Raw genomic sequence first — 19,577 nt, 5'->3', positions numbered from 1 at the left:
CAGATAACCATATTTGGGGCCCCGGCGAAGTCGATCAGCCTCAATACATTTGGGGATGTGTCATCGTGGAGGCTGAATTTACCGACCGTAGTGCCAAAGATACCTTCTTTACCCACCCTGGCGTTAAAATCGCCAAGCACGATTTTGACATCGTGGCGGGGGCAGCTCTCATAAGTGCGCTCCAAGCACTCATAAAAGGCATCTTTGGTCACATCGTCCTTCTCTTCCGTTGGGGCGTGGGCGCAAATCAGCGATATGTTGAAGAACCTCGCTTTGATGCGGATTGTGGCTAGACGTTCATTCACCGGAGTGAATGATAGCGACGGAGTCTCTCTCCCACCACGAATCCAACACCAAACTTGCGCTCCTTTATATGGCCACTGTAGTAAATGTCACAAGGACCTACTCGTCTCTGTCCTTGTCCCGTCCATCGCATTTCTTGGACGGCGGTGATGTCAGCCTTTATTTTCGCGAGGACATCAACCAGCTGGGCAGCGGCACCTTCCCAATTAAGGGTCCGGACTTTCCAGGTGCATGCCCTCATTAATTCGTTTGCCATGGTCGTCATCAAAAGGGGGGTCTCTCATCCGAGGCTGATTGTTAATTTTCATTGGTAAGATTTTTTACGTGGTGGATCCCAAACCCAGCGCACAACCCCGCGGAGGGGATGTTTCGCCTTCTCACTTTAGCTCGCCTTCAAAGGGATGTTGCCTGGCTACCCAGAGGATACTTGGTCAAAGACCGGAAGTAGTGAGCTGCTTGAGTCATATGTAATAGAATCGTTTCTGGCCACTCCCAAGTGAATGGCGATCAGAGAACTTTCCTCACTTGCGTGAACTTCTACATATGACTCCATCCTCCCGACAGATCTTATATACCTGAAGATATTTCCATAGCTTTGGTCCTGGCAAGTAAAGACCATGAAATGTTCAGTTATACTCGAACTTAGTTCTTCCTTTATCCTTTATGTGAAATAAATTGTTCAAATACATAAAAGCCACTTTTGATCGCGGCTATGTTAGAGCGCTACAGAATAAATTTACGCTATGCACGGTTAGTTTGGATATTGCGTTCAACATTTCTCATAGCCGTGAAACGTGGAGTTCACTAACGCAGAAATTCGCGCTTTTTTAAGTTTTCCTTCGTTAAAGGCAAATCCGCTAGAGAAATGTTCCGTGATTAATGGTATTTTGGAGGATGGTACTCTATCACTTCGAACTGCGGAGGAATGGTTTCGACAATTCAGAGCGGGTGAAAACGACACCATGGATAAGCCAGCCGGCGTAAGACCTGAGGCGACGAATACCGATCAAATCAAGGAAAACATCGAAATAGACTGGCAGGTGGCATCTCGTGATATCGATGGGAGTTAGTCACCAAACCATTTTAATCCATCGGCAGGAGGCTGGATACACAATAATTTGATGCAAACAAACCTTCTGGACCGAATCAACGCCTGCGATATGCTGCTGAAACGGAGCGAACTCGACCCATTTTTGAAACGGATGGTGACTGGTGACGAAAACTAGATCTAATAAAGAATAATATCAAATGGTGGAAGGGCTCGGTGAATCGTCTCAAATAGTGGCCAAGTCAGGATTGATGGCCTTAATTTTGCATGTGTGTTTAGAGGGATTGGAAGGAATCATCCACTATGAGCTGCTCCCACATGGCCAGACGCTTAATTCTACCATCTACTGTATAGAGTATAGAAAGTATGTATAGATACAAACACTCTCCTTCAAATCCATCACAATTAGTCTTACATAAATTATGTAAGACTTATGGCTTGTTGCCAGCGAAGTCACAGTGAGGTAAGCCTAGAGATAATGGACTTAAGAAAGTCACCAAAACTAGAAATTATATGTATATATTATACGTGTGTTAATATGTATATGTTTTTTTTAATGTTTTTTTTTTCCTTTTTTTTTGTTGACGGAGGAGGAATCTTCGAAAGATACCGACCTGTTTCAGACGGCTTGCTCGATTCACCCTACTCGCGCATGTGCCGCCATTATTACCAAGTGCGGTAGGACGCCTACGTACTAAACCCTAACTCCGTCTGCTTTAGCTATTTATTTTGCTGGTATGGCTAAGCGCTTACAGAGCTTACGCTCTATTATCTTTCGACCATTTCTCTTCATACGCCCTGTCTAGTAAGAAACATATTACAGCACTTTCCCTAGACTTCGAAAAGGCCTTCGATCGTACCGGGGCACACATTGTTCTAAGACAATTAAGGAAATGGGCAGTTGGCTCTAAAATCTACAATTTTGTTAAAAGTTTTTTAATTAACCGAAGATTTATGGTCAAGATAAACGGCGCCTTTTCCGACATATACAACTTAGAAAATGGGATTCCGCAAGGTTCGCCTCTCTCGGTGGTTTTATTTGTTATCGCGTTTGAAGAAATTAGCAAAATAATACATAAGTACAATAAAAATCACAATATTTACGCAGATGATGTTCTGATATTTACTAAACTTGATAATTTAGTATCGGTGAGAACCATTTTCAGTAAAATCATTGATGATATTTCTGTATGGTCGCTTGAATCAGGAGCGATTATATCATATGAGAAATGCAAAGTCCTGCATATTTGTCCAAAGAAGCGCTGTTCAGATGTAAGACTATCTTATAAAAGTGTACCTATAAATAATGTTAATGAATTGAAGATATTGGGAGTTTTCTTTGATAGTAAATATACTTTTAAGTTCCATTGCAATTATATTAGAAAAAACTGTTAAACCGCCTTAGCATTGTAAAATACTTTTCCTCAAAAAAGTCCTTTATACATACTTCTACTCTTTCTAATATTGTTAAATCGTTATTTTTGTCGGTAATTGATTACGCTCTACCAATTTATGGAAGCTGTGCCAAAAGCAACTTGAATCTTCTTTGTGCTCCATATCACGCAGCTGTGCGGAAAAGCCTACGTGCCTTCACCACTACTCCAGTTTGTGGCTGAATCCGGACTTCCTGACCTCACGGAACGGGTGGAATATATGACCGCTGGACTTATATACAAAGTTTTATCCTGCAACAACTCCAACCTGTATAAAAATATACTCAATGCTATAAATAGGAAACGCTTCCCAAAGAGGCTCTCGGCACTACATCGCGTAGTTGCCCTGTCTAGAGAAATGTACATACCGGTTAAACCCACTCGGCAAGCTCACTGTACATGCCCACCTTGGAATCTTTCGGACTCGTCATTTATTAATTGCCTTCAGGATTATCAAAAGCAAAATACTTGCGCCCCTAACTACCAGCAAGTTTTCCTCGAGACCAAACTAGAGTTATACTTAAAATCGTTCAAATTTATATTTACGGATGGCTCAAAAACTAACTACTCAACGTCCTTCGCAGTTATATCGGAGGATTTACGGGTTTTGAAAAAAGGTTTGCTGCACAATCACTGCTCTATATTCACCAGTGAAATCTTTGCTATCTATCAAGCTGCTCTAATAGCATCCAAATCCAAGGGTAAATTCTGCATTTGTACAGACAGTCAATCTGCCATCGATGCCGTCAAAAATTTTACCAATAACAGTGTCTTAGTAACTTACGTTCGTGATCTGCTCACCAAGCACGCAAATAAAATGAAATTGATGTGGACACCTGGTCACTGTGGAATTCAGGGCAATGAACTCGCCGACTCTGTGGCGAAAAGTATTCATGAAGAACCGGTTCTGTGCTTTGACGCTCTTGAAAAAGCTGACTTAAAACGTCTAATAAAGCAGTACGTACATAACAAGACCCTGTTGAAATGGAATGAATACGTTCATCATTATATACCCCACGAACTCCAAACATTCAGACATTTTGTTATTCACAAGGCTTCGTCTAGGTCATACGCAGATCACGCACGATTACCTGTTAAATAATGGAAACGGATCCTGCTGCTTTTGTAGGTCCTCTAGGACATCAGTAAAACATATACTAGATGCATGCCCCCAATTTACCAATACAAGGCGAAGGATGTTTGGCACAGCTCTCCCATCGAAACTGCTAACTAATATAACATCGTCGAATATAAGTACTATATCTAACTTTCTTATAACATGTAACATAGCACATTTAATTTAATATAAACTGTACAATTTATATATTAATGATAATATTTATGTATATCCGTTATTTAGACGTAACTTCCAATTGTTACTATCATATTAAATTGTAAAGACCAGCTGATGGCCTCGAGCTAGTACTGCTAATTTTGCTATTTTCTGTATATTTATATGCTTAAAATGAATATGAATCAAATGTGAATCTGTTTTATATGTATGAATATTAGTGTACTTAAAAAGCCGAATATCTCCAGAAGTATTAATGATAGCGATTTTGACCTTGAACCTTTTATAGCAAATAAAATTTCCTAAAAATTTGGCATGTACATTCTATAGTTCCTGTCATTTAAGAGATATATACAAAAAAATGCGAAATTCTTGGAAAAATCGGGTTTGGAGCCTCGTACTACTTCGCCGGTGTGAGTTACGACTTTTTTGCTCTGGGTACTTTTGTAGAGTGAACAATTGTGAGAAATATGCATCTAAAGTCAAAGCGATGCTATAAAACGCCTCTGATCTGTAGGAATTCAAAGATAAAAACTCACGATTGTAGTGTATTTTCAATGGAAAATTTTTACAGGCCTTGGTCCAGTTCTTAATGTTAAAATTAAGGGATGAAATTTTCAGGGAATTTTTTTTAGGGTATTTCCAAGGAAATTTCGTGACGGGACTGAAAAAAATTAATAGCTAAAAAACACTCTAACACTCTATATATACACATATACTATATATATGTCCTTTACGTTTCCTTTTGATATTCTCCTACACAAAACACTTTACCTTTAACACGGTAAAAAGAAATCAGATAAGGACTGAAAAAAATCATTTTTCCAAAACTTTGTAATTTTAATTTATTTGCGTGCATGTGTGTCGCTTGACCACAGAATTGCATTAAGCTCTTGAATTTTTGTCGGCTTTGTTTGCATATCCTTTGAAATGGCAACAGAATATTTACATACATACACGTATTCTATTTGTAAGGTAAATAGCAGAGGAACTATTTGCATTAGTGTGAGTGATGAGTGATGTGATGTAATATAAACATATACATATATATATATAGTATTTACCGTAGGTTATTTAGGTAAATTAAGATATAAAACTCTGGCTGTCTCCGGATCGAAAAGCCACCAACCAGATCAATCATGTTGTGATAGACGGATGACACGTTTCCAGTATTCTAGACGTGCGTACGCTCAAAGGTCCTAACATCGACTCGGACCACTATCTTGTTGCAGCCAAGATTTGCGCCCGCCTCTGTGCAGCAAAGAATGCACGTCAACAAACACAAAGAAGGTTCGACGTCGAAAAGCTGCAATCACAACAGACAGCCGAACGATTCTCTACTCGGCTTGCACTCCTGCTCTCTGAGAGCACTCGTCAACAACTCGGTATAAGGGAACTGTGGGACGGTATTTCAAACTCCTTACGTACAGCTGCTACCGAAACCATTGGTTTTCGGAAAGTGCAAAAGAACAGCTGGTACGACGAGGAGTGCAGTGTCGCAGTGGAGAAAAAGCAGACTGCCTACCTCGCAACGTTACGATCGACCACAACACGTGCGGGATGGGATAGATACCGAGAGTTGAAGAGGGAAGCGAAACGCATTTGTAGACAGATAAAGAAAGAAGCCGAAATGCGTGAGTATGAAGACCATGATAAGCTGGCCGATAGGGGTAACGCTCGAAAATTCAACGAAAAAATGCGGCGGCTTACAGAAGGTTTCAAGACCGGAGCATACACTTGTAGAACCCCCAATGGTGATCTAGTCACCGGTGCCCAGAGCATACTTAAATTATGGAGGGAACACTTCTCCAGCCTGCTGAATGGCAGTGAACGTATAACACCAGGAGAAGGCGAACCCGATTCCCCAATCGATGAGGATGGAGCAGACGTTCCATTGCCCGACCATGAAGAAGCGCGAATAGTAATTACCCGCCTGAAGAACAACAAAGCGGTGGGGGCCGATGGATTGCCGGCCGAGCTATTCAAACACGGAGGCGCAGAACTGATAAGGAGCATGCATCAGCTTCTTTGTAAAATATGGTCGGACGAAAGCGTGCTCAACGATTGGAATTTAAGTGTGCTATGCCCAATCCATAAAAAGGGAGACCCCACAATCTGCGCCAACTACCGTAGGATAATCGCGTATAAGGTTCTATCGAGCGTATTGTGTAAAAGATTAAAGACCACCTTCAACAAACTGATTGGACCTTATCAGTGTGGCTTTTGACCTGTGAAAGGAGAATCGACACACACCACCTCTTCGTCGATTTCAAAGCTGCTTTCGACAGCATGAAAAGGAGCTGCCTTTATGCCGCGATGTCTAAATTTGGTATCCCGCAAAACTAATACGGCTGTGTAACTGACGTCAAGCAACACCAAAAGCTCCGTCACCAAACGAGGTTTCAGACAAGGCTACTCCCTATCGTGCGACTTCTTCAATCTGCTTCTGGAGAAAATATTTCGAGCTGCTGAACTTAATCGAGCAGATACAATCTTTTATAAGAGTATACAGCTGCTGGCGTATGCCGATGATATCGATATCATCGGCCTCAACACCCGCGCCGTTAGTTCTGCTTTCTCCAGACTGAACAAGGAAGCAAAGCAAATGGGTCTAGCAGTGAACGAGGGCAAGACGAAATACCTCCTGTCATCAAACAAACTGTCGTCGCACTCGCGACTTGGCTCCCACGTCACTGTTGACATAACTTTGAAGTCGTGGATAATTTCGTCTATCTTGGAACCAATGTATACACCACCAACAATGTCAGCCTGGAAATCCAACGCAGGATAACTCTTGCCAACGGGCGCTACTTCGGACTGAGCAGACAATTGAGAAGTTAAGTCCTCTCTCGACAAACAAAAACGAAACTATATAAGGCAATCATTATTCCCGTCCTGCTATATGGTGCAGAGGCTTGGACGATGACAACAACTGATGAGTTGACGTTGCGAGTTTTCGAGAGAAAAGTTCTGCGAAAGATTTACGGTTCTTTACGCGTTGGCCACGGCGAATATCGCATTCGATGGAACGATAAGCTGTGTCAGTACCCGCCGGGGGACGCAGAGGAAGAGGAAAACCTCCACTCCGTTGGAAGGACCAAGTGGAGAAGGACCTGGCTACGCTTGGAATATCCAATTGGCGCCACGTAGCAAAAAGAAGAAACGTCTGGCGCGCTGTTGTTAACTCGGCTATAATCGCGTAAGCGGTGTCTACGCCAATTCAGAAGAAGAAGTTAAAAAACTCTAATTTGGCACAAGGGATAGCAGTAGCAAGAGGCATATGTGGCCAAACATATTCAAAAATGTGGGAATGGCCGCGCCCCTAACAAAATTACTTCTAAACTATTGAGGCTTCAACAATCAAATTCGCTCAGCGTAACAAATCTACCGATAGTGTTAAGTGTACTGTACGAAAATGGGAGAAATCGAACTGCTACCACGCCTATTTCCCATATAACACAATTTTAAACTTCGTTTGAAACTTTCACTTTCAAGAATACAAATCGAGAACAAATTACTATATCAGAAAAAAAGTTTACTCAAATATTGCTCAAATCGAACCAAAACTGCTAATGCCCCTAGACGCTGAATATTTGGATCCAGTGCTCATAGTTGACATTACCGAAAATATCGTAGACATTCGAAAAAGTGTAATTGATTTAAGCACAACTTAAATTAAAAACGAAAATTTCGTTTAATTTTTGGGGAAAACCTGAAAGTTAAGAAGGCGCTTGAAAACAAAGATCAACTTGGAAATAATGGACACTCTAATTACATATGCAGACTACAATAAAAAAATACTTATTCTAAGTGTTGTCGTAGCGCAAAATTCAGTTGATTTATGCTCTTTTGATCTGTATTTAAGTTACCATATAAATGTAATTTATTTGGTCTTCTACAAAGTTAAGTTGAGATTTCAGGGGATTACTCTAGAACCGGGTGCATATATTATGGAAAAATAATGTATTGAGGACAAAAACATTTACATAGGTTGCTTACGTATCTATACTAGCGTTCAGTTCCAGACATCATCCTGAATGACAATTATATAAAAATGTGAACTGATTTTTTTAAATAAAGGTGGTTTTCTTTAAAATAATACAAACTTAAGTATAGCTCCTTCCACCCATTATGTCACATACCTGTCGCTTGGGGTACAGGAGCAGTTGACTACATCTTCAAAAATTGTTTCACTGCTGGTTTTATCATTTGTTGCATGTATCATCATGTTTATTTAGTAGCTATGTATATATATTGTCTTACTTCCCTTTATGGTCTTCAGAAACAATAAGGTGACAATGCAATCTGTAGCAGTTCAGAGCAGATGCTTTAATGATTTGAGTGGACACTTTTAAGTAACTGCATCGCTCATTGATGGACTGTATCCATGCCTCTTTCTCCTTCCGATTTTTTTTCTCTCATTGCAATTTTTTTAGACCACATGTACACTTATTTTTCTTTTTATGTGCGTGACTGTCCACAGGCTTACGCTGACTGTTTATACAAGTATTTATTCGCTTTTATTATAATGACTGCCTGTTGGGATGTATATATGTACATATGCATCTGTTTTTAAAGATATTTTAGCTTTCAAGAATATTCTCTTCCAAACTAATCTTCATAGCCAAGTTACTTCACATAGCAACACAAAAAATGCTCCAGATTTATTAAATCGTACGATTTTGGAAGCGATTCAAACGACGTTGGCTGTATCATCATTCTATTCATTATCAAGACTGATTAATTTCGTATCCGTTCAACCAAAAGTGAGCTTCATTGCTGTAAATATATTTCTTGTGAAAATCGGGATCGATGACCATCTCGTGTCCCATTCAGTGAACGTGCGACGCGCTTGATTGCTGTTCGGATTCAATTCTTGTACATGTTGGATTCTGTAAGCCTGGAAACTATGAACCTTTCCCAAAATCTTTTAAAAATAAGCACCTTAGGTCCGCTATTAATAGAAGGGAGCCTGTCGAAACGTCCGCCTTCGTACGTTTATAACTACTGTAGGGCTGGTCTTGCATTGCAAGAGGTCTAGTGAGCAATTCGCCCATACTAAGGCTAACCTGTCACTGTTTTTAAGGGTTCTAACTTTTCATTATGGTTGTTTGGAAGAGAAAAATGTACCTGAACACCTTTTTCCTAATTATTTCGACAGTGCGAAATCAAAACTTAGTTCTTGGAGCTTTCACTTTCAGTCATCTCTGTTAACTATTAAACTAAGACGATTTTTTTTTAATATTAAATATTCAAGAGTAAGTATTTAATTTTTTCAGCACTCTTTATATGAAAGGTGCACACGTACTAAATGGTAATTTCCATTAGCACTGTTTGAGCAGGTGCCCACTTCACTTTTTCGCTGACACACTTACCACTTTCACAAATTGCAATAAAACACACGGTTGATATTTTATAAATGTCGATTTTCCAATGTACAACAGAGGATTTTTGCGTGTGATGTGAATAATAATTCGGAACTATTGACACAAGTTATTCTTAGTTTAAACCAGTTATTCTTATTTTAACACCAGTTATTCTTATTTTAAATCAAAAGGCCCGAGGACCACAGCGGCGATGGGTATCAATTGCAGATCAAAACGAGACTGATCTTAAATTTTTTAGTTGACCCTTTTCACCAGTGTGGTATGTGTTTGCGTGTGTGGATGTCCTCGCGCGTGTGGGTAGGGTTGATGTGTGGGGCCTGTGGAATGTAGGTTCTGGGTGTGTGGTGTATTGGTGGTGGTGGTGTATTCATGTAGTGGCATTAGGGGGGCGGCTTATCTCATTTAGCCATCCCGGCCACTACGTTGCTGAGTCCAGTAGCGGAGCGATGCTGTGGCGCTTTTGGACGACGCCTGGTTGGCGCAACGTGGTGCAAACTCCACTGATGGGGCGCAGGCCGGGCTGCAGTAGTTCGGCGTCGTACCGTCTGATTGCCTTGCGTTGTCCTACCCGTGCTTGAGGCAGCTGGTCTGCCACAAGTGTGGCATAAATCGGAGGAAACACACTCCTGCGTCACATGCGTGTGCGACAGGCAGTTGAGACAGTGCTCATGTGCCTGGGCAACACGCTGGCGTTGTGTCGGTGATAACTCCTTAAAGAGCCCACAGTGCTGTAGTCGGTGTTTCCGGCGACATAGCGGGCATCGGATGCGTCGCAGCTCGACTTGAGCGGATGGCGTTGATGGGGCTGCTCGTGAGCCACTACCAGAAGCGGCAGTCGATACAGTCGCATTAGGCGTAGTATATAAATAGAATGTGGGATTGTGCCACGTTATATGGCATGACTGGGTCGTCGTATTGACCGACCATTTTTTTGTGAACTTTATTGTTATTGTTAACGGTTGGTTGCGGGTTGCGATTTTATTGATTTATTTTCATTTGTGTTACGGCATTATGTTCGGATTGTTTAGTGTCGTATTTTCGTTATTATCCGCGGTTGGTAGAAAGCATAATTTAACCAGCGGTCTGGTGAGTATTCCAGTTTGAGTACGGAGGTCAACGACCCGGATGTGGCCGTCTGAGCCATAATGGAGCTTTTCTGTACGGCCAAGTCGCCACTCGGTAGGTGGGAGACAATCGTCGTTGAAGTACACAGGCAAGCTTTGGCGCATTTTCTGAAGTTTTCCATCGATACCTCTTGTGGAGGTCCTTTAAATAGTCTTCTTTCCATCTGCGACTGAAATTATGATGGAGAATTTTAATTCTTTCCCATCGATTTAATAAGGATAGCGACTCCACGCCTGGCTCAGGTGTGGCCAGAATGGGTGCTCCTTTGAGAAAGTGCCCTGGAGTTAGGGCTGTGAAATCTGAGGGATCTTGCGAGAGTGTTGTTAGTGGCCGTGAATTGAGAACGGCTTCAATGCGAATTAATAGAGTTGTAAATTCTTCGTAATTAAATTTGTAGTTTCCAGCTACCTTTTTTAAGTGGGATTTGAAGCTTTTTACAGCTGATTCCCATAAACCACCCATATGAGGAGCTCTTGGGGGGATGAATTGCCAATTAATGCCTTGGGGGGCGTACTTTTGCACAATCTCAGGGGAGACTTGTTTAATAAAGTCCACAAACTGTTTTTCTGTGGCTCTTTGAGCTCCGATAAAGGTTTTTCCATTGTCGCTCATAAGTTTGGACGGAAAACCGCGTCGTCCGACGAAGCGAGCAAATGCCGCGAGAAAAGCCTCTTTTGTCAGATTAGTACATAGCTCGAGGTGCACTGCTTTTGTCGTAAAACAAATTCCCCGAACTTGATGATTTTGATGCATTAAAGACAACTCTTACCTTTGTGGTTTTTTTGTCTGGCTTGATTACTGCATGATGTGGCAGGTAAAAAGAACTGTATTTACTTTTTATAATTTTTTCGCCAGGGCTGACTTCCTCCATGTGGTCTAAATGGAGGTATTCTTCTAAAACCCTATCGTATTCTGGTTTTAGCTCGCCTTTTTTAAGTAGATTTTTTTCCATACTTAAAAACTGTTGGATAGCAGAGGTGCGGGAATAACCTAAGGCGAGTGTGTAGGGAAATTCTGGCTTTAGTGGTAGTCGTACGACGCACCGGCCATTATCTAATCGAGCAGTTGTGGATTTGTAAAAATTCTCACAATATCGATCTTCTGGGGTTGTGATTGATATGGGGAAGTTCTTCTAACTCCCAAACTTTCTTCAGTTGAGTATTGAGGTACTCGTTTGAGATTTCCTCAACTTGAGTTGTCATTGTTGTGACTGGTTCCGCAACTAGTCCGCTTAGGACCCATCCGAAAATGGTTTTTTGCGCCAGAAGTGTTTTGGTAATTTTCTCAACACCTTCGAAAATAATTTGAGGTATGAGATCGCTGCCTAATAGAATATCTATTTGAGCGGGAGTGTTGCAGTTGGGGTCTGCTAACTTAAGGTGTGAAACCTTTTGCTAATGCTTGCTATTTATATGGTAGCTTGGAAGCATGTTTGTTAATTGCGGTAAGACAATAGCTTCTGCTTGTATGCGCTTATCCGCTTGGGGGGAAATAAGGGCAATGGGGCAGATTTTGTTTGAGTTTTGCACTACTCTTCCGCCCGTTCCCGTAATTTCAAATTTAGCTAGTTTTGTTGGCAGTTGTAGCCTACTTTGTGCCCTTGACGCTATAAAAGATCGTTGAGATCCTTGGTCTATTAAGGCCCTAAGTTTAAAATGTTCTCCTCGGTGCTCGATGGAGACCACTGCTGTGGGTAATAATACACTGCTTTGGTTTTCGCTGTGTAGCGTCTGAGTTTTTAAAGCCTTTGAGCAGCATGGTGCTTCTTGGCAATTTTCTGAATTTTGTAAGTCGGGATTTGCTGTTGCAACTAATCCCGCAGCTCTTTTAACATTAGCGTTATTTTGAGCGAAGCTGGAAAAATATGTTATGTGAAGCATTGAGTTGTGTCGTTTATGGCAATAAACGCAGTTAAATTTGCTTTCACAATCTTTGAGCGCATGCGCATGAGACAAACAATTGGTACAAAGTTTTTTTGTTCTTACGAAATTCTTTCATTCGTTAATGTTTAGTTTCTTAAATTTCTCGCAAGATTTCAGCCTGTGCCCTCCTTTACACAGTTCGCATGACGTATGTTTATTTTGTTCGGATGTGAACGCTTGTGTTTTGAAAAAACTACGATTTAAGTTGTTGTTGTTACTCGCTTGGGGTCTAATGAAGCTTCGATTTAGGTCATGTTGAACGTTTTTAGTTCTGACCATTTTTAAACTCTCGCAACAATGTTGCTAACGAGAGTATTATAGTTTTGTTCACATAACGGTTGTTTGTAAGTCCTAAAACTAAAAGAGTCAGATATAGGGTTATATATACCAAAGTGATCAGGTGACGAGTAGAGTTGAAATCCGGATGTCTGTCTGTCCGTCCGTCCGTCTGTCCGTCCGTCCGTCCGTGCAAGCTGTAACTTGAGTAAAAATTGAGATATCATGATGAAACTTGGTACACGTATTCCTTGGCTCCATAAGAAGGTTGAGTTCGAAGATGGGCAAAATCGGCCCACTGCCATGCCCACAAAATGGCGGAAACCGAAAACCTATAAAGTGTCATAACTAAGCCATAAATAAAGATATTAAAGTAAAATGTGGCACAAAGGATCGCATTAGAGAGGGGCATATTTGTACGTAATTTTTTTGGAAAAGTGGGCGTGGCCCCGCCCCCTACTAAGTTTTTTGTACGTATCTCGGAAACTACTAAAGCTATGTCAACCAAACTCTACAGAGTCGTTTTCTTCAGGCATTTCTATATACAGTTCAAAAATGGAAGAAATCGGATAATAACCACGCCCACCTCCCATACAAAGGTTATGTTGAAAATCACTAAAAGTGCGTTAACGGACTAACAAAAAACGTCAGAAACACTAAATTTTACGAAAGTAATGGCAGAAGGAAGCTGCACCCAGGCTTTTTTAAAAATTGAAAATGGGCGTGGCCTCGCCCACTTATGGACCAAAAACCATATCTCAGGAACTACTAGACCGATTTCAATGAAATTCGGTATATAATATTTTCTTAACACCCTGATGACATGTACGAAATATAGGTGAAATCGGTTCACAACCACGCCTTCTTCCAATATAACGCTATTTTGAATTCCATCTGATGCCTTCTCTGTATAATATATAGTACATTAGGAACCAATGATGATAGCGGAATAAAACTTTACACAAATACGGTATTTGAAAAATATGTAAATGACTGATAATGAAATCTCGATTATCACTTTATCATGCGAGAGTATAAAATGTTCGGTGACACCCGAACTTAGCCCTTCCTTACTTGTTTTTATCTACCCTTTCCGCAGTTTTATATTGGGTAGTTAAGAAATCGTGCATTTGTTGCCACGTTGGGCACTTTCTTCGTGATGAGAGCGATTGCTCCCACAGAAGTAACGATTTTTCTGGTAATGCGGATGTGCATATATTCACCAGAATGGGGTCCCAATTATCTGTGGGAATATTCTGTGTCGCTAGAACCGACAAGCAATTTGAAACAGTGGATTGAAGTTTTATAAATTCTTCGCTTGTTTCTTTCTGAATTTTTGGTAAATTCATTAATATTGTGACTTGTTTGTCGACTAATATTCTTTCGTTCTCGTAACGAGCTTTTAGAGCTTCCCAAGCATAATTGAAATTTTCGTCATTAAGAGCGAACTGTTTGACTATTACGCCTGCTTGACCTTTTGTTTTGTATCGGAGGTGATACAATTTTTGCGCTTGTGATAATTTTGGATGGTTTATGTACACGGCTGTAAACATGTCCCGGAAGGACGGCCATTGTTCATAACCACCATGAAATATTTCTGTATCACATGCAGGCACTTTAAGGTGAATGCCTGAGCTCACCTCTTGGCTTTGAATTTGTAGCAGCTCTACTCTCGGTTGTGGAGTAGGTGCAATTGCTTTAATTAATCTCAATTGATCGGAGATCATAGCTCTCGTTTCCTCGTACTGGTCTAAGCAGTGTTCATATTTGGAGTATGCTGAAGATTTGAAATTTTCAGGTAGATCTGATTCGTCAGATTCTACAATTGCGTCATACGCAGCTTGGAGACGTGTCCAGCATTTGCTTATATTTTCTTTTTTGATTTCTAATACCGATTCAGAATTGTCTTGAATCGGTGAAGATGAAAATCGAGTGCAGTATCGAATTAGACTGTCACTCTCAGCAATAAACTTAGTATATGAAATATCTTTCAGCTTTTTTTGCTTTGTAGCACCTTGCTTTGAGCGTGTAGCATCAGCAGGTGTACATGGGCTCTTTTCTTCTGAAATCATTTTTTGTACTTTTAAATATTGTGTTGATTTAGATTCCTTAGAATCTCCGTCCATTTAGATAATATGATAAAATTGAAAATATGAGAAAAAAAATTCTCTCAGTGTACTTCTGATAATAATAAGTACGCGTGAAATCTTTAAGATAAAAAGTTTTTTTTTTTTTGTTGTATACGCAATGTATCAAATAACGAACGCGTATTTCGTTTTACTTATTCCCGGTACTTATCTATTTAGCTACTAGTTTGTTCTTGTTTTTGTTTTTTATTTTATTTAATGTTTCGTACTCGTTAGCAAATACTTGTGTATACGAGAAAAGGTTGATGACCTTTGTATATGAGTTTGCACAATATGTGCGTGTTTATGTGCATACGTAAGATTCTAAAAATTTATTATTATTATTATTATTATTATTATTAATTTATACAAAGAATAATATAATTACAATTTATATATATAGCACTAGCGGTTAAGCCATCAGCTTATTCTAAAAATTTATTTTTTTGTTTTGTTTGCAATCCTGCTTGCTTGTGCTTTAACAAGAACAAGGGGTATTGCTGGACAGGTGCCGATTTGGTCTTTGAATATAAGTATGTGTGTGTGAACACTTCAAAATGGCAATACTTATGTATTTGCTTTTCCTTTCTATCAACTCTTAAAAATTTTTTGTTTTATTTTGACCGTAGTTAATTATTTTTTTTTTTAAATAACGAATTTTAAAATTTTTAATAAATTAAAATTTCGCATTTACCGCTTTATTTTTCCGGAATTGTGTAAAATTTGTGAAATTTTCCTTTAATTTTGTACCCTATGTACGTTGTATATAATATTTGCCGTACGGATAACGCGGGAATAGAGAATCGGTGAAGTGCAGGTATGCACTTTTGGTTAATATGTAAAAATTTTAGTTATGCTGATTATACATACATGTGGGTGTATGTCGCATTAATTATACTCTCGCAACAATGTTGCTAACGAGAGTATTATAGTTTTGTTCACATAACGGTTGTTTGTAAGTCCTAAAACTAAAAGAGTCAGATATAGGGTTATATATACCAAAGTGATCAGGGCGACGAGTAGAGTCGAAATCCGGATGTCTGTCTGTCCGTCCGTCTGTCCGTCCGTCTGTCGGTGCAAGCTGTAACTTGAGTAAAAATTGAGATATCATGATGGAACTTGGTACACGTATTCCTTGGCTCCATAAGAAGGTTAAGTTCGAAGATGGGCCAAATCGAACCACTGCCACGCCCACAAAATGGCGGAAACCGAAAACCTATAAAGTGTCATAACTAAGCCATAAATAAAGATATTAAAGTGAAATTTGGCACAAAGGATCGCATTAGGGAGGGGCATATTTGGACCCAATTGTTTTGGAAAAGTGGGCGTGGCCCCGCCCCCTACTAAGTTTTTTGTACATATCTCGGAAACTACTATAGCTATGTCAACCAAAGTCTACAGAGTCGTTTTCTTCAGGCATTTCCATATACAGTTCAAAAATGGAAGAAATCGGATAATAACCACGCCCACCTCCCATACAAAGGTTATGTTCAAAATCACTAAAAGTGCGTTAACCGACTAACAAAAAACGTCAGAAACACTAAATTTTACGGAAGAAGTGCCAGAAGGAAGCTGCACTCAGGCTTTTTTAAAAATTGAAAATGGGCGTGGCCTTGCCCACTTATGGACCAAAAACCATATCTCAGGAACTACTAGACCGATTTCAATGAAATTCGGTATATAATATTTTCTTAACACCCTGATGACATGTACGAAATATGGGTGAAATCGGTTCACAACCACGCCTTCTTCCAATATAAAGCTATTTTGAATTCCATCTGATGCCTTCTCTGTATAATACGAGTATAAACATTAGGAACCAATGATGATAGCGGAATAAAACTTTACAAAAATTCGGTGTTTGAAAAATATGTAAATGACGTATTATGAAATCTCGATTATCACTTTACCATGCGAGAGTATAAAATGTTCGGTGACACCCGAACTTAGCCCTTCCTTACTTGTTTTGTTTTTCACTTTGCTTCGGAATGTAAGGTATGTACAGAAGGTGGTAACTATTGGCATATACATATGTATGTTTGGTTTTGTTATTTTTTCTTCTCTTTAAATTTCGCAATTGCCTAGCTTACTTTTTGCGCAATCCTGCTTATACTGTTTTGAGTATAAGGGGTATTGCCGGAATATGTTGTCAGGTGAATACTTGAAATTTGGTTTTTTATACTCTCGCAACAATGTTGCTAAGGAGAGTATTATAGTTTTGTTCACATAACGGTTGTTTGTAAGTCCTAAAACTAAAAGAGTCAGATATAGGGTTATATCGGGTGATTTTTTTGAGTTAGATTTTCATGCATTAGTATTTGACAGATCACGTGGGATTTCAGACATGGTGTCAAAGAGAAAGATGCTCAGTATGCTTTGACATTTCATCATGAATAGACTTACTAACGAGCAACGCTTGCAAATCATTGAATTTTATTACCAAAATCAGTGTTCGGTTCGAAATGTGTTTTTATCGACAAATTTTGTTCAGCGATGAGGCTCATTTCTGGTTGAATGGCTACGTAAATAAGCAAAATTGCCGCATTGGGGGTGAAGAGCAACCAGAAGCCGTTCAAGAACTGCCCATGCATCCCGAAAAATGCACTGTTTGGTGTGGTTTGTACGCTGGTGGAATCATTGGACCGTATTTTTCAAAGATGCTGTTGGACGCAACGTTACGGTGAATGGCGATCGCTATCGTTCGATGCTAACAAACTTTTTGTTGCCAAAAATGGAAGAACTGAACTTGGTTGACATGTGGTTTCAACAAGATGGCGCTACATGCCACACAGCTCGCGATTCTATGGCCATTTTGAGGGGAAAACTTCGGAGAACAATTCATCTCAAGAAATGGACCCGTAAGTTGGCCACCAAGATCATGCGATTTAACGCCTTTAGACTATTTTTGTGGGGCTACGTCAAGTCTAAAGTCTACAGAAATAAGCCAGCAACTATTCCAGCTTTGGAAGACAACATTTCCGAAGAAATTCGGGCTATTCCGGCCGAAATGCTCGAAAAAGTTGCCCAAAATTGGACTTTCCGAATGGACCACCTAAGACGCAGCCGCGGTCAACATTTAAATGAAATTATCTTCAAAAAGTAAATGTCATGAACCAATCTAACGTTTCAAATAAAGAACCGATGAGATTTTGCAAATTTTATGCGTTTTTTTTTTAAAAAAGTTATCAAGCTCTTAAAAAATCACCCGATATATACCAAAGTGATCAGGGTGACGAGTAGAGTCGAAATCCGGATGTCTGTCTGTCCGTCCGTCCGTCTGTCCGTCCGTCCGTCCGTGCAAGCTGTAACTTGAGTAAAAATTGAGATATCATGATGAAACTTGGTACACGTATTCCTTGGCTCCATAAGAAGGTTAAGTTCGAAGATGGGCAAAATCGGCCCACTGCCACGCCCACAAAATGGCGGAAACCGAAAACCTATAAAGTGTCATAACTAAGCCATAAATAAAGATATTAAAGTAAATTTTGGCACAAAGGATCGCATCAGGGAGGGGCATATTTAGACGCAGTTTTTTTGGAAAAGTGGGCGTGGCCCCGCCCCCTACTAAGTTTTTTGTACATATCTCAGAAACTACTACAGCTATGTCAACCAAACTCTACAGAGTCGTTTTCTTCAGGCATTTCTATATACAGTTCAAAAATGGAAGAAATCGGATAATAACCACGCCCACCTCCCGTACAAAGGTTATGTTGAAAATCACTAAAAGTCCGTTAACCGACTAACAAAAAACATCAGAAACACTAAATTTTACAGAAGAAATGGCAGAAGAAAGCTGCACCCAGGCTTTTTTTTTAAATTGAAAATGGGCGTGGCCTCGCCCACTTATGGACCAAAAACCATATCTCAGGAACTACTCCACCGATTTCAATGAAATTCGGTATATAATATTTTCTTAACACCCTGATGACACGTACGAAATATGGGTGAAATCGGTTCACAACCACGCCTTCTTCCAATATAAAGCTATTTTGAATTCCATCTGATGCCTTCTCTGTATAATATATGTATACATTAGGAACCAATGATGATAGCGGAATAAAACTTTACAAAAATACGGTATTTGAAAAATATATAAATGACGTATAATGAAATCTCGATTATCACTTTATCATGCGAGAGTATAAAATTTTCGGTGACACCCGAACTTAGCCCTTCCTTACTTGTTATTTTTGATGTTTAGTGTTGTGTGTTTAGATACACATATGTGAGCAGTAAGTAGGCCTTTTATCAGATATGTAAATGCATATAATAATACATATAATTATATATATATATATATATATATACATATATCATACTATACCGTTCATACATATATTTGGATGTACATATGTAATGTACCAAACTTTTTTCGGTTTCCCGGAAATCAACCGTAAGTTCGGACAGTTTGGTAGCAACCGTTCTGTTAAAATTTACAGGATTGTATTAACAGGATTTGAGAGAGATCAACTGTAACTTTCAACATACATATGTATATGCAAATAAGTACAAATGGTTTAAAATAATAAATGGAGTAGATACACTCACTTTGTGCCGCTTCAAGGGAGTTTGAGGGCTTTATATACGGTTTTGAATGGGGAAGTGGGGGTAGTTTGCCATTGCATCCAATTTGGTTCCTCTCTGTTTCCTTTCCGTAGGATTAAGT

At 39.7% G+C, this 19,577-nt stretch overlaps 1 pseudogene; it reads left to right on the top strand.

The window, feature by feature from the left end:
- The first annotated feature begins 1,265 nt into the window (after positions 1 to 1,265).
- On the top strand, positions 1,266 to 4,138 carry LOC126753719 (uncharacterized; annotated as a pseudogene).
- The last annotated feature ends 15,439 nt before the right edge of the window (positions 4,139 to 19,577 follow it).

Source organism: Bactrocera neohumeralis, chromosome 3 (genome assembly GCF_024586455.1).
Source record: "Bactrocera neohumeralis isolate Rockhampton chromosome 3, APGP_CSIRO_Bneo_wtdbg2-racon-allhic-juicebox.fasta_v2, whole genome shotgun sequence".
NCBI classification, from domain to species: Eukaryota; Metazoa; Arthropoda; class Insecta; order Diptera; family Tephritidae; genus Bactrocera; species Bactrocera neohumeralis.
The sequence above is the reverse complement of the archived record's forward strand: the minus strand, read 5'-3'. Positions and strand labels throughout refer to the sequence as shown.